Raw genomic sequence first — 15,004 nt, 5'->3', positions numbered from 1 at the left:
TCCTTGTGTCGTCTCTGGCACGAGAGGCTGTTTCGTCCACAAACAGGCCAGTGTTTAGTCCACAGGAGGGGATAGGAAGCCCACCGCTGGGCCTGATAAGGGATGAAGGGATGACAGAGGCCACTCAGATACATACACACATGCACACAGTAACACACCCGAATACACACACACACACAAACACACATACACCTGAGCCGACTCAGCAAGCAAGTCCTCTGCCCTGAACGCTGTCGTACACAGGCCTGTAATCTTACACTTATACACAGTGGACCCGCAGATCTCTTCCAATCCCTGCTTTCGGTTTCTGTGAAACAGTCTAGCTTGTCAGCCAATCAGCTGTCCTGAGGGACAGAGCTATGAGTTAGCGCTGTAGTTTATTTGGCAGAAGACACACACACACACACACACACACACACACACACACACACACACACACACACACACACACACACACACACACACACACACACACACACACACACACACATACACACACACACACACAGAGGAGAGGGGCTTATAGGCCTGTCTGACATAAGAGCTTATTGTTGCCTCTCTCTCTCTGTGTCTCCATATAAGTCAAGCTGAGCTGACTGGGTGTACTTGACCCCTCACTCTCCCTCCCTCCCTCTCTCCCTCACTCTCTCTCTCACTATCTCTCCCTCCCTCTCTCAATCTCTCTCTCTCTCTCTCTCTCTCTCTCCCTCCCTCCCTCTCTCACTCTCTCTCTCTCTCTCTCTCTCTCTCTCTCCACTCCTCTTTTCTTCTCCTCTCCTCTTCTGTGTGTGGTCCAGCCACCTGTTTTATATAGCCTATAGTAATGGAACTGTTGGGATGCCAGTCCTGAACAGGATACCCTGCTAGTTCTACTAAGTGTGTGTGTGTGTGTGTGTGTGTGTGTGTGTGTGTGTGTGTGTGTGTGTGTGTGTGTGTGTGTGTGTGTGTGTGTGTGTGTGTGTGTGCGTGCGTGCGTGCGTGCGTGCGTGCGTGCGTGCGTGCGTGCGTGCACGTGCGCGCGTGCGTGCACGTGCGTGTGTGTGTGCGCTCCTATTCAGGGGCTGCTGTCTGTCTGTGCTTACTGGCTTTCCTCTCCCTGGCCTGGCTGTCTGGTCCTATACTCCACCTGGCAGAGCAACAGGTTGCTACAGGCTGTTACAGGCTGCTTCAGGCTCCAACAGGTTGCTACAGGCTGTTACAGGCTGCTTCAGGCTCCAACAGGTTGCTACAGGCTGTTACAGGCTGCTTCAGGCTCCAACAGGTTGCTACAGGCTGTTACAGGCTGCTTCAGGCTCCAACAGGTTGCTACAGGCTGCTACAGGCTGTTACAGGCTGCTAAAGGCTGTTACAGGCTGCTTCAGGCTCCAACAGGTTGCTACAGGCTGTTATAGGCTGCTTCAGGCTCCAACAGGTTGCTACAGGCTGCTACAGGCTGTTACAGGCTGCTTCAGGCTCTAACAGGTTGCTACAGGCTGTTACAGGCTGCTTCAGGCTCCAACAGGTTGCTACAGGCTGCTGCAGGCTGTTACAGGCTGCTTCAGGCTCTAACAGGTTGCTACAGGTTGCTACAGGCTGCTTCAGGCTCCAACAGGTTGCTACAGGCTGCTACAGGCTGTTACAGGCCTGCTCCAATGGCAAGGGATTGTTGACGTTTCGACTCCAAGGCCTTTAACAACACAACTCTCCCCTCTTTGGCTGAGGTGTACAGCTGAAACTACCAACACATGTTGTCCAGTGACATGGTTGTCCAGTGGTCCTCCAAAGAAGGGATACTAGATCCTGGCACAGGGAGAGGAGTGTGGTCTGGTTCATTCTCTTAGCCTGGTCCCAGATCTGTTTGTGCTGTGGTGTGACAATGACCGTAGGACTTGGCAAGGCAGCTGAAACAGATCTGGGACCAGACTAAGAGACCACTCTCTCCTGATTAAGTTGCTTATTGGTTCAGTACCCTACAAACTGTTACACTGGTCAAACTATGTTAGAACAAGCACAACAAGAGTAGGTTTTAATAGATGAGGTCAGGTTTGTTGTACAACCCCAGTCTTCGAGTGACTTGTTCTCATTTTGACTATATTTGACTATATTGATGTTTGTGTTTTGTGTGTCTAAACATGGACAGCAACTATGGTGTCTATATGTGAGTCTGTGCCACACATGTGTATTGTATTTGTGTCAGGAGTCCTAACAGAGCTCATTAGACAGGATATCAGTCAGGTCTCACCACTGTAACGCGGGAGATGTTGTCACCCAACAGGGGCAATGGAAAGGACTGCGTGAGGGTGACTGAGGACAAGCAAAGAATCTGACTCTGAATGTGTGATACTAGCTGCACACACACACACACACACACACACACACACACACACACACACACACACACACACACACACACGCACACACACATGCACACACACACACACACACACACGCACGCACACACATGCACACACACACACAAAGCCCACATACACACTATCCAAACCAGACAGGACCCCACCTGCAGTTGCAGTCTCACTCCCTAAGCTGTCCCAGATAAAGAGTAGCATTGATAGGTTCTCACCTCAGTCTCCTCGTGAGACAAAGGGAAACATGGGAGACATTACCAAGGAGACTGACTGAGGTAGCGGACATAGTGGGAATTCAGTCCTATTCCCAAACAACCAGTGACCCTGTCAACTCCCATTACAGCTGGTCACTTCATACGCAAAACCGTCACAAGGGAAACTAACACACACGGGCAGGGCCGAGCTGTGCGATGGAGGGAGGGATGGAATGCAGATGATATAGGTGTAGTGGGGGGGTGGGGGTCATTGGTAAATAGGGCGGGGTGATGGGTGGGTGTTGTTGAGAATATTGGACTACAACATCATGTGGTCTGCTGGTTTAAAACAAAGCGCCCCTAGTCCAGTTTGAAAACCTGGGGCCTCTTCCTGTGCTGTGTTGGTCCCACTGTATGAGACTAGGGTCCTTGTTGTGCACTCCGCATCCAGTCTCCAGTAGTGTACTGAAAGGGAGGGGGTGAAGGTAGTTAAGTTCAAGCAGCCGCTCAGATGGGTCCTGCTCTGGACTTCAAACACCCACATTAGAACCAACACTCGCACACAGGATATTGCACTGTATGGATGGTGAGAGAGAGAGAGAGAGAGGACGCTTTGTATCGGGCCCATTAGAGCCTAAACCGATACTAATGAAGCCGTTTCCTGTACAAACGGAGCGACTCGGGGGAGGAAACTGCCTCTGCTTTTAATAAGGCTCTCCTCCAGTCCCAGTTAAGATGCTGGGATTTGGTATTGGGTCGTTCTTTCACACTGGTTACCAGCGGAACCCCTCGGAAAAGTTAATTACGCATGATTAATGGAGCGTTTTTCCTCCAATGATATCTGTGACAGCACAAAGCTGTCGCAAGGCTTGTCAGAGAGAATTCGAGCTGAATAAGTATTTATGTGATCGTATGTGATGGGCCTCCTCTCACCAGCACCGGCCCTCATCAATCAAGACCTAGCTGCTCGCAGTACTGGGAAATTGGTCTATCAGCGCGGCTGGGCTCCCTATACCCCCCCTCCACCCCTCCACCCTCCCTCTCCATCCACCTCCCTTCCTCCCCATTCAATCAGGCCTGGGGCTACAATGCTTCTTTAGCTCTTACTTCTGACCAACACAGGGGTCACAAGGGCAGAAGGGGGGGGGGGGGGGGGGGGGGCAGAGCCCATCCATTACGGCTCTTGTTTCTCTCAGTGGCAGCCGGACGATGGGATTCTATTAGGAGCCCCCGTCTATTCAGCACCAAGATTACACTAGGGTCCGCCACAGCTTCATCCCCCCTCCCCCAAGCCAGCCTTGGTCCCCCCACCCCCACCCACGCCCATTCCTACCCACCCTGGGGGGCTCTGCCGCCTCAACTCCCTCCCCTCCTCCCCCTCAGTGTTTTACACCTCACAGTCAGGTTTTTTTTCTCTGGCCAAGATGACAATAAACAGCAGGCGAGAGAGAGAAGGAGAGCGAGAGAGAGAGAGAGAGAGAGAGACCTGGCCTCTGGCTGGAGGGGAAGAATGAGAGGAGACACTCTGACCTGTGGTTTAGTGCTGTTGGCTGGGTGTGGATGGGTGTAAACTCTCTGCACTGTCGGCCCGGGTAACGGGATGGCTTTGAAGTACCACCATGTATACACACAGTCCTTCCCATCCCATCAGTATCCCCTTAACCTCCCACACACACACACACACACACACACACACACACACACACACACACACACACACACACACACACACACACACACACACACACACACACACACTGTCTCTCTCTCTCTTTCGTAAACAGATGTGAAGAGCTTGAGCACCTGGCTAGAAACATTGGGGCCATCTCAGTCTAGAATGTACACAATCCTAGTTACATCATCAATACGAGCCAGCCTAGATTGCATCATAAACACGGGCGATGGAAGATCAAACCGCCACTCCTCCTGTGTTTAAGAAGCTCGTTTGTCTCCCTGGGTTGAAGAGACTCTTCATTTACTTAATATGTGTTAGCTCTTGAGCGCCGCAAGAGAGAATACTGTTAGGGTCAAGACCCCCGGGTGAATGGATGGGGGTCTTCCTGTCAACGTGAGAGAGAGAGACAGTGCGCCTGTCAAACAAACAGAAATTGAATACGTCGCCTGTTATCAGAATATCCAGTGTGTAAATACTCCCTCGCTCTAGATTATGACTAACCACACTTTTTATAAACACCAAGAGTGAACACATTTGTCATGGATAGAGAGCTGAGGGTGTGAGGAAGGTGGAACTTCCTACTCTTCTCAGGGCCAAAGGAGGCTCTACTTGTTCTGTCTGGAGTCTGGAGGACAGGGGTAGGGAGGAGAGGAAGGGAAGTGAGAAGGGGAGGAGATGAGAGGAGAGCGAGAGTGTAAGTGTGCATGCGTGTGGAGAGAAGGCAAGAACAGAAGAGGAGGGGGGAGACTGGGTGGGGCGCGGTAGTACTTTAAGATGGGCGGCAGGGTAGCCTAGTGGTTAGAGCATTGGACTCGTAACCGGAAGGTTGCAAGATCGAATCCCCGAGCTGACAAGGTAAATATCTGTTGTTCTGCCTCTGAACAAGGCAGTTAACCCACTGTTCCTAGACCAACATTGTAAATAAGAATTTGTTTTTAACTGACTTGCCTAGTTAAAACAAAAAACTCTCTCTTGGTGGTTTAGAGTTTGAGGCCTGCTGGCAGTGGCTGGACGGGTTCACGGGATCGGAATGCTTCTACAGGGGCGGCGTAATCAGGACCAACTTCCTCTAATTGAGAAACGATGTTGCCTCGCTCCCTGGGTCTTTTGTTTCAGTTGGGGCCACGCTGACAGCATGGAGGAAGCTGCCGTCTGACAGCTACGGGACATGTTGAGTGTGTGTAAAAACAGTGTGTCCCTTTGTGTGTGTGTGTGTGTGTGTGTGTGTGTGTGTGTGTGTGTGTGTGTGTGTGTGTGTGTGTGTGTGTGTGTGTGTAACATATAGTAACTATATGTGTTCTGTATGTTTGTTCTGATCCAACTCTTCACATGCAAACAGAGAGATGTGAAGGGGAAATGAAACACTAAATAACTCATACCCTCCCGATGCTAGTCTCTCTCAGTGCAGTCTGACACACCACTAACCACTGTCTTTAATTGTTAAACTAACCCTTAGGGCCACAACGGTACTGTATCCAGACCACCTGGTTGTTACTCATCTGTTCCTGCATAAGCAAACACCTCCATTGTGGCTTTCATTATGAGTATATCAGAGAAAGAGTACTGACCTAGGATCAGGTCTCATTTGTCCGTATATTTTTCATTATGATCTAAAAATCTAAACTGATCCTAACTCAGCACTCCTACTGGGCCTGGGACTTTTGTCTTTGTTAAATGTTGTGTGACAATGGAATTTTCAGAGGTGCCATCCAGATAAAGAAGTGAATTGCGAGCGAGGGGGAGAGAGGTCGGGTATAATGATGATATGGGTGGGTGTCATGCTCCTTCAGTTTTGGCGGGAGGGGATGGAGGGATGGTCTGGTCATAGTTCAGCAGGCATCCATCACTGCAGGCCCCAGATCCACCATCGATCCCCGGCACGCCCCGCCAGCAGACACCACATGTGATTGATCCCCAAATCAGTCCCTCACAAACCAGCGCGGTAAAAACCATAACAACCCATCATAAAAGGTGATTTATCTCTCCCCGGCCCCAGCCTCCGGTTCCAATATTAACCCAAAGTGTATGACACCAGAATGATTGGTCTGGAATTGAATAAACCTTGAGTATTGACGCACCATGTCTGATGACTCAATCAAGTCAGACTGCAGCAATGTGCCATGGTGTGATTGCATTGTCTCAGGGTTGAGGGTAGACCTGCATGCCCACACATCACACAAACACATACACCTTTTGACTGTTGTGGAGGAGATGGGAGCCTAGTGCATAGTTTATCAAATCTTTCTCAGATTCCCAGGGTGTTTGTGTGGCCTGCAGTGAAATCAGATGTTTTAGAGAATGCCTTACTCTGTGTGTGAATTCCAACTGGAAGCTGTGTCTTAGCCACATATAATGAGAGTGTTGGATCTGAATGGCAGAAGCACGGCGGAGCAGCACCATGTGCCCTGTACTCAGCACAAAGAGCTGGGTTAAATATAATCCTGACCTAATTTATGGGCGTCTTTCATGCTACTGGAAGTCGGGGAAGCATTAAATAGGAGATGTTCCATGTCCCGTGGAAGAGGGTTAGTGAGTTTGTTCGCTTTTTCTAACGTTTTTTTGTGTTAAGTTGGTGTTGTGTGCCGATGCAATTTCCGCTGGACTCTAATGAGGAAGTATTAAATACATGACTTTGTCTTACAAGATAGGCAAGTGCTCACCCACAAAAATAACTTTTGTTTTGGGTATTGTTATGGAGGCAGAATGTGTTGGTTTCTCAGATACTTGGAAAGTCCTAGAGGAGTAATTGTTTGGTTTTGGTATTTTCTGTAATTAAAAGGTGTGCACAGATTTAACACGGAAAAAATGAAACGCTTAAAATATGTCAATTCATGGAAAGCCGTGTTTGGAAAGGCATGCCTGAAAGCCTTCAACCCGCTCATGTCTGCGCTTTGGTGACATGTTTGTGCGTGGTGCCATGGTTATGTCTGAACAACTGCGTCTCCATCAGGGTGAAACTGGTCAAGTTTACCTTTCTGAAATGACATCACTCTCACCTAGACACTGACGGTGGGATGGATGGAGTGGAACGGGGTTGGAGAGAAGGTTGTGAATGTTACGGCTATTTCACATATCCCGGAAACATTAAATATTAGCCTTTCCATTGGTCACGGTGTATGAAAAACACGCAGTCGCTGTCTCAAGTGACCTCCCACTTCAAACGTGGCCGGACAGCTCAATAAATGTAATTAATGCGCGACACCCGCTCCTCTGATCTGAAGTGCTGTGTTGTATTCCATCTTTCCTTACATAAAGGGGCTCTTTTAAAGATGATATCTACGAGCGTTTAAAAAACAATTTGTTCACCCTGCAGCGTCCAACAACATGCTCTAATTACCGGGGGTAAAGCGGGATTGGTTGGCTTGCTGGCCAGGCTTGTTTTACTTTCCAGCTCTCCGACGCGGAATTTATGTTTTCAAAAGGTTACCTTTGACTCCGGTGCGACTTTATCGCACCCCGTGGTCCCCTACACATACAGTGTTGCCTGTGTGTTGAGGCGCTGCGGAGGAAGTGTCTGTGTGATTACCGCACCGCGACAGTGCATTCCTCCGGCGGCTCTTTGGAGTAGGTGCACACGCCGGGTAGCTCCTAAAATCAGCTGCGTGTATGTTTTCAAGTCCTCGCCACACTCTCTGATTTGTACATTTACCTCCTCCTCCCACTCCTTCTACAGTGTGAATAGTAGCCTACATTGTACCTCAGGCCAGTGGTCATGTTTGGCCAATGCCTTGTTTTAACGCTCCAGTCACGTCTAGTCATTCCTGCTGTCAATGCAATTTACTTCATTTTAGCTACAGGAGACAATACATCTCATTCACACTCATTCAAGTCCCTTGAAGATTCGGATCTCACTGGAATAGGAATCAAACGGAATTGAACCGTCAATGTGCGGCAACGATACTTTCCCGCACACTTTAAAAACACTTTTATGCATACTTTATTCAGTAACATAGATCTGAGTTCATGCATCACATAGCCTATATCTGACAATATTGTCATTATATCAAAACAAAACTTAACTGTGAGGTTGGACATTCCTCATAGTACCCTGTTGCTGGTAAAGCATTGCCTGTTTCTACTTCGTTTTTTCTAACATCTCACAGCTATATTTTCCCCGTCATCATATTTCTGTTTCTCTCCCACTGCTGCTCAGAAAGCGCCTGCATCTTGTAGGGGTGGAACCTGTCCTGCACAACGCTGCAGAATAGAGTGGTCCCGGGAGTGGAATGGGGTGGCGCTAAAACAGAACACACTGTGTCAAAATGATGGGGTACTAATTCGGAAAACACGCAGGGCTCAGTCATCAAAGGCCGAAGAATGTATAGGAAATCATCCCTCTCCCGGAATGCCTGGCTGACCCCGGCAAATGAAAAGAATCCAAACTAATTAGAAGTGAGCTGGTCTGGTCCTGAGAGCCCCGGGCAGGAGGGTAAACATGGCGGGCGCGCTGCGTCGCTCGGAGGGGCCGGGCTGAGCCAGGGGGCCGCTGACCTTGTCCACATAAAGCTGTGATTTATGAAGTGCAGGGCACAGCAGCGGGGCTTCTGTCTTCTCCCGGAGAACCAAATTACCGAGGTGGAGATTAACACGCGCTCACAACGGGTCTACTTCTAGACCAAGGAAATGTTTTATTTACGTTTTTCCCCTTTCATTTCCTCTGCTCTCCTTTAATGGTAATTTGTCTGTGAGGAGACTCCCTTAAAACAGGAACTTTTTGGACGGGTGAGGGGTGGGGGGGTTCGGCTTGAGTAGCCATATGCAAAAATGTCCGTTTCTGCTCTGGCTTAAAATCTCAAAAGTATATCAATAGTATGGTTTATGCAGTGTGCATTTTACTCCCCTGGTTATGTTTACCGATAGTCTTTGGCATTTGTTATGTTTTTCTCTCTCGATTAGGCTACGTTATAGACATTAGAACACATAGGTTTATGTCCTAAAATATTCAGCATAACCATTACAAAAGAAAGTTGTGAAGTCACTATAACTGTTCTAATTCTGATAAACCCTAAAATGACACACCATGACACGGGTGTTGTAACAAAAATGATATCACCCCTAAATTCGTTTCAGATTTTAAATGAGTTTTCGCCACTTGATTGCATTGCCCCACACTTAACCAAAATAAATTGTCTTGGGGGGCCGCCTGTAGAGACTCATGATGGAGGCTTATTGCAGCTTTTCGCCGGTGTCAATGGGAGGTCTCTCCATATGAATGGTGGAACTATTTCATGTGGATTTGGCTGCAATATTTTATTTTTCTTCTCTTTTTTCCCTCTTCTGGAGGATGTGCTGGAATACACCTTATACGTGGTGTTTCCATTAGAGCGACTCTGCAGCCTGGCTCATTGCGGTGGAGTAGCTCACTCACGGAGTCAGTTTGCACCTACCTGGCCCAGGAATCCCACCGCGGGGCTCGTGGTGCCGTAATGCTCTGACTTATACACAAGCTGAGTGTAGATAAATAAGTCAAACAAACGAAGCCCTTTTAAACCAGATACACGCTAATGCATTTGTAAGTCTTGCCATAGATTGTCAAGGTGATTTAAGTCAAAACTGTAACTAGGCCACTCAGGAACATTCAATGTCGTTTAGGTAAGCAACTCCAGTCTATATTTGCCTTGTGTTTTAGGTTATTGTCCTGCTGAAAGGTGCATTTGCCTCCCAGTGTCTGTTGGAATGCAGACTGAACCAGGTTTTCCTGTAGGATTTTGCCTGCTAGCGCTATTCTGTTTATTTTTATCCTAAACACTCTAGTCCTTGCCGATGACAAGCATACCCATAACATGATGCAGCCACTACCATGCTTGAAAATATGAAGAGTGGTACTACTACTACTACTACTACTGATGTGTCGTGTTGGATTACAATGTTGTTGATCCATCCACAGATAATTGTATGTGTGGGGTACAGAGATGAGTCATTCAAAAATCATCTTAAACACTATTATTGAACACAGAGTGAGTCCATGCAACTTATTATGTGACTTAGTAAGCACAGTTTTACTCCAGAACTTATTTAGGCTTGCCATAACAAAGGGGTTGAATACTTATTTACTCATTTCAGCTTTTCAGCTTTTTAATTAAGTTGTAAAAATGTCTAAAAACGTAATTCCACTTTGACATTATGGGATATTGTATGTAGGTCAGTGACACATAATATCAATGTAATATATTTTAAATTCAGGCTGTAACACAAGAACATGTGGAAAAAGTCAAGGGGTTTGAATACGTTCCGAAGGAACTGTAAATAGCCCATTGATATCCCGTGAAACTCAAGCGTAAATATTTTTGTTTAACCAAAGTAGCCTCAAGTTTCCCCCTGATTTCCATAAGCCTATATTGCAATATAAATTGGGAAATGCTGTGAAAATGTGGTAATGGTTTTTTCTTCACAGTTGTCCAATACTTAAACTGAGAACATTTCCCCAAGTAATTGAGTTGCTTAAACAAACAACTAATACAAACAAATAAGCATGAAATCCTTTGAGAAATGTCACAGTACTTTTAAGTCGATGTACAAAAACATTATCCGGATGCTGCAGATGTAAAGTGCCACCCAAATCAAAATGAAACGGTAAGTGGCGTAAAATAAGAGAAATAAAGAAAAAAGCCTCGAGCAGGCTTTTTGGTTTGTAATATGTTAATAAACAGCTATTACACACTTTATGTGCTATAATCATAATAACAAAGGCTTGGGGTTTCTTCTGATCAAGCCGAACTATTTAATATACTTACCGTAATAGAATGGACTAGCCTATATGGCGAGTTTCTCAAATAAACATAAATTAAGCTATGTTTTAAATTATTATACACGGGGCTTTAACAAATGAACAAGTATTTTAAAATTCACTTCCACGGCTTGTCTTATTGTGGATCCAAGAGATGTATTGTAGGTCGTTCAGGTGATTATATATTCAGGCCCATGCAACTGAATCTTTCATGTCCCCCTAGCAATTTAACGCCTTAATGTAGACGATGTTGTGTGCTGCAATTCTGCGGACGATAAAGCAATGACCCCCATCTCAATAACTCAGCGTCTCCGCGCTTGACTGATGCGCTTTTCTCAGGAGATATGGGCACACAGGCTGGGAACTTTGTTCAGTATGGAAGGCTTACAGCTCGAATTTAGGCTATCCATGAATCTAAACCCTATTAAATTATCCACGAAAGAAAACACCTATCAAAATTGCTCAGCTTGGCATTAAAGAACGTATTGAAAGGCAACTAATGCCTTGTAAAAGTTTGTTCAGTTGAGAACGCCATCTCCTGACTCGGGAGAGAAATACAGGCTGGGATACCGTTGGCGGCCTCTGGTCCAATCTACATTTACCCCAATTTACCCTGGTCAGTCGGACCTGCTAGTGATACTACACAACCCTTGTTTATCCACAAACGTTTCCTCCCTTTCAGAAAGAGCTCTGGTCTCTATCAGAATCCTCGATCAGACCCGGAGAGGCCCGGGCAATCACTTTTCCAGATTACTTGTATTTAATACACAATGCATCATAAAACAAATCCCTCATCCTGACAGGAAGAAAATAAAACAGCTCATAGGTTGAGCTTTCCCAATTTATGGCTAAATTAAAAAGGGTTCCAACAATGGACAAGTCGAGGAAAGGCAGGAAATCAATGAGCTGCGGACCGGGGGCTCTTTTGGGTTCTCAAGCAGCGCGGACTATGGGAATCTCTGGCGAGGTCCACCTTATTTACACATGATTTTTCCTGTCCTTCCTGCACATTTGCTCTGCAATTTCATCAAACAATGGGAATTATCTGGGATAGAAGGTCAATGTCACAGATAGCGGCCACTGAGACATATTAATCATAATCTCTTCACATCCACCGCCCCCACCCTCTCCCAGAACATTATAAACTCCTGTTCAGGCTCGCCCTGCATAACCAAGCAGGCTAAACGCTTACTTTTGTATGATTCTAAGAGGTCTTTTTTTTTATGGATTTGATTATCCAAAAGAGTTTAGAGTTGGACATAAAAGTTAAGAAAGGAGAGTGAAAATGGGCAATACAATTATATCAGCATTTAAAAAGAATATGAACAAACAAACAACCAAAAGCAGAAAAAAAATTACATTTTGTGAATGTTGGCCTGCTGTATATGCAAGCTGTTACCATGAATTGCAGATCAAGTTTAGAAGAAGAATGTTTTAAAAGCTATACATTGTATCGGCATGTTTAGAAATGCAGGATGATGGCATGTTGGTCACATGCGTCCTATGCCCCTCAGAGTGGCGAGGGCGAGACAGATCATCCGGGTGCATGCCTAGTCTGTCTCGTAAAGCAGATCTCCAAGCAAACAAGGAAAGCCTCACTTAGGCCTAACAATAAAAGTTATTGTTTTCACTTGGACTATTAGTGAGGTTTTATTGAAACAATACTTTTTACATTCCATTAAGTATTCTATGAATAACACAATTATTGTTTTAATGTACAATATTTTTTAGAAGAGAGTCACTGTCACCATTCATTAGTCTTTAAGCTAATAGCATGTTGTGCCTTAACTTGGCTAGGAGTGAACCGCGAACCCACCCCTCATTGCTCGGGCACAAACGAGTGAAATGCGGAAGAAATGCGTAATTATTCGGTGGTTTCATCAAAGGCAAATTGGGCTGGTGTATGTAGTCAATACCATAGAAGCCCATCCCGACCTCTCTCTGACCTCGCCTCTCAACCGGTCACCTGTCACTTTAAAATGTACTGCGGGAGCGTCTCTCAACTTCCGACTGCGGACAGGCAAGATAGCCCGTTTTGCATTGCTCTCTATGGATGGGCGAGCAAGATCCTCTTTAAGAGACAGTCCGTGAAACAGAAACACACATCACACAGTACGGGACGCGCAAGTAGGTGGGCGATCTTTCCATCTCACTATCACGCGCCGGGGGGAAGAGAGAAAGGAAAAGTTGCATTTTCGCTCGCTCCGCCGCACTGACACCTGGGAACAGTGGAGGTTCAGAGTGAGAAGAGCGGACGAGACCGGCTCGCGCTGACGGCCTCAATTTGGACCAAGTTAATGTGCCTAGGGATTATGCCGGTGTCTACATGACAATAAGTGTGTGAGAGAGAAGAGCAAACGTCTTGTGGGTCGGAGAAAGGGAAAATACAATGTAAAATCCCATGGCATTTTCAAGAACACAGGACATTACACATATGGAGCAAAACTAAAAGACCGATACATTTTAATTTTTTTGTGGTCATTTCCAAAACAAGAAATTGCAGTTTTAATCAAAAGTTTTTTTTCACTTTATTTCTGCACACCCCGTATTTGCAGATATTTTATTGTTGTACCAAGGGTGCAAAGGATTTATCACGGTAAGCAACGGTCTATTTGATTACCTTTTTATTACCAAACGAACATTCTTACGAGTCCTTTCTCAGTGATACAATTATGGTTATAATTAATCGTATGAGCTCTCAATATAGATTAATTGTCAAAACTATTGACAAGTATTTTTACAGGGTGAGTCAATACGTTTTCGTCAGACACGTTTAACGTATCCCAGGTAAGTATTTTAGGCTACACAAACATCGATTGTTGTCCATAATCGATTTTCAGTTATGGATCACAACAATATGTCTTGCTTCTGCACGTAACTCTAATCACAAATTATTATTTAGTTTTTATTGAAAAAATAATAATTTGTCTTTAAATTATAGGCAATAAGTAAGATGTCATTTTGCATTGTCTTGCCAAATGTAATTAATAATGCAAAGTGTATTTAACAAATAAATACATATTCTATCTATTATTGACACGTGTGCTTATCCAATTTTCAAGGTAGGCCAGAAAAACCCCGAGCATTAGGCTATTTTGTCTGACGTTTTCTGTATGTTATAAATTGTTTAGACTGCAACCAACTCCTGTCCTGGGTGAAATACACAGTGGCCTTTTCACGCGATTTCTATCTCTCCCTAATTCGTTTAAAAAAATATATTTGGGAATAATTATCAGGCCTATCATTTATCTATTCCTATCATCTGTCTAAGTAGAATTACGTTTTATTGTATGCATAGGCCTGCCTTGGTCATATGATAATATTGTTAATTTACTGAATATGATAGGGTAGTTAATTAGGCCTACATAGCTGATAATAAAGTATAAGTTAGGGAATTCTTTATAAAACTGGTTGTTTCTTTTGTGGGAATGGTGTGCATGAAAGGTTATTTGAATGCTGCTGCCCACTGGGGTTAACGTGTTCTGGCCCTTTCACTCCCAAAGATTAGGCGCTATTGTCCAATATCTCCTCATCATCAACCCTCTGAGAGACTTTTCAATCAACTTCATCTTTATAATAATATTACGTTTTATTTTAAAAGAAAACAAGGTGATATCAGCAATTGGGGAATAGAGTAAATGTTTCTACAAGTGTTATACGAATATAAATATGTAATAATAATTTCATTACACTGTTTTTTTGTTTCTACAAAATACCAACACTGATATTGGAGTTGCTTTTTGTGTTTTTATGTATTCAGCACGACTCAGTATTAATAATAATGTATGCATTGTTATGAAACGTGTTGCACCTAGTGAAATGGCTCTAAAATGTTCGTTTTGATTACCATATTCATGGAATAGTTTCTAATGTTCGGCAATAAAGAAATACATTTGTTTTGATGTCTTAAAAACATTGTTGGTGTCTTAAAAACAAGTAATTGAAAGACCTTTTAGTTGTGCTCATTCAGCACGGTGATATTCTGGCATGTGTTTCACTGCTGTGTGTGTGTGTATCAGTTTGCGTGGGCTTTTTCGTTTGATTGTGTGAGAGGGAGCAGGAC

At 45.0% G+C, this 15,004-nt stretch overlaps 1 protein-coding gene across 15 annotated transcripts in view; it reads left to right on the top strand.

Moving 5' to 3' along the window:
• Positions 1-15,004, top strand: part of LOC139548568 (histone-lysine N-methyltransferase MECOM-like) — a 185,187-nt gene that overhangs the window by 134,232 nt on the left and 35,951 nt on the right. Inside the window, exon 1 of one of the 15 annotated variants that reach the window (XM_071358321.1) lies at positions 12,851-13,537. The exons of the other annotated variants lie outside the window; for them this stretch is intronic. The gene's annotated coding sequence lies outside the window, so the exon portion shown is untranslated. Of the gene's footprint in view, positions 1-12,850; positions 13,538-15,004 lie in introns of those variants that run through there. 15 annotated transcript variants of the gene reach the window in all.

This window comes from Salvelinus alpinus, chromosome 21 (genome assembly GCF_045679555.1).
Source record: "Salvelinus alpinus chromosome 21, SLU_Salpinus.1, whole genome shotgun sequence".
NCBI lineage: Eukaryota > Metazoa > Chordata > Actinopteri > Salmoniformes > Salmonidae > Salvelinus > Salvelinus alpinus.
Note: the sequence above shows the minus strand (reverse complement) of the source record. Positions and strands in the feature narration are given on the sequence as shown.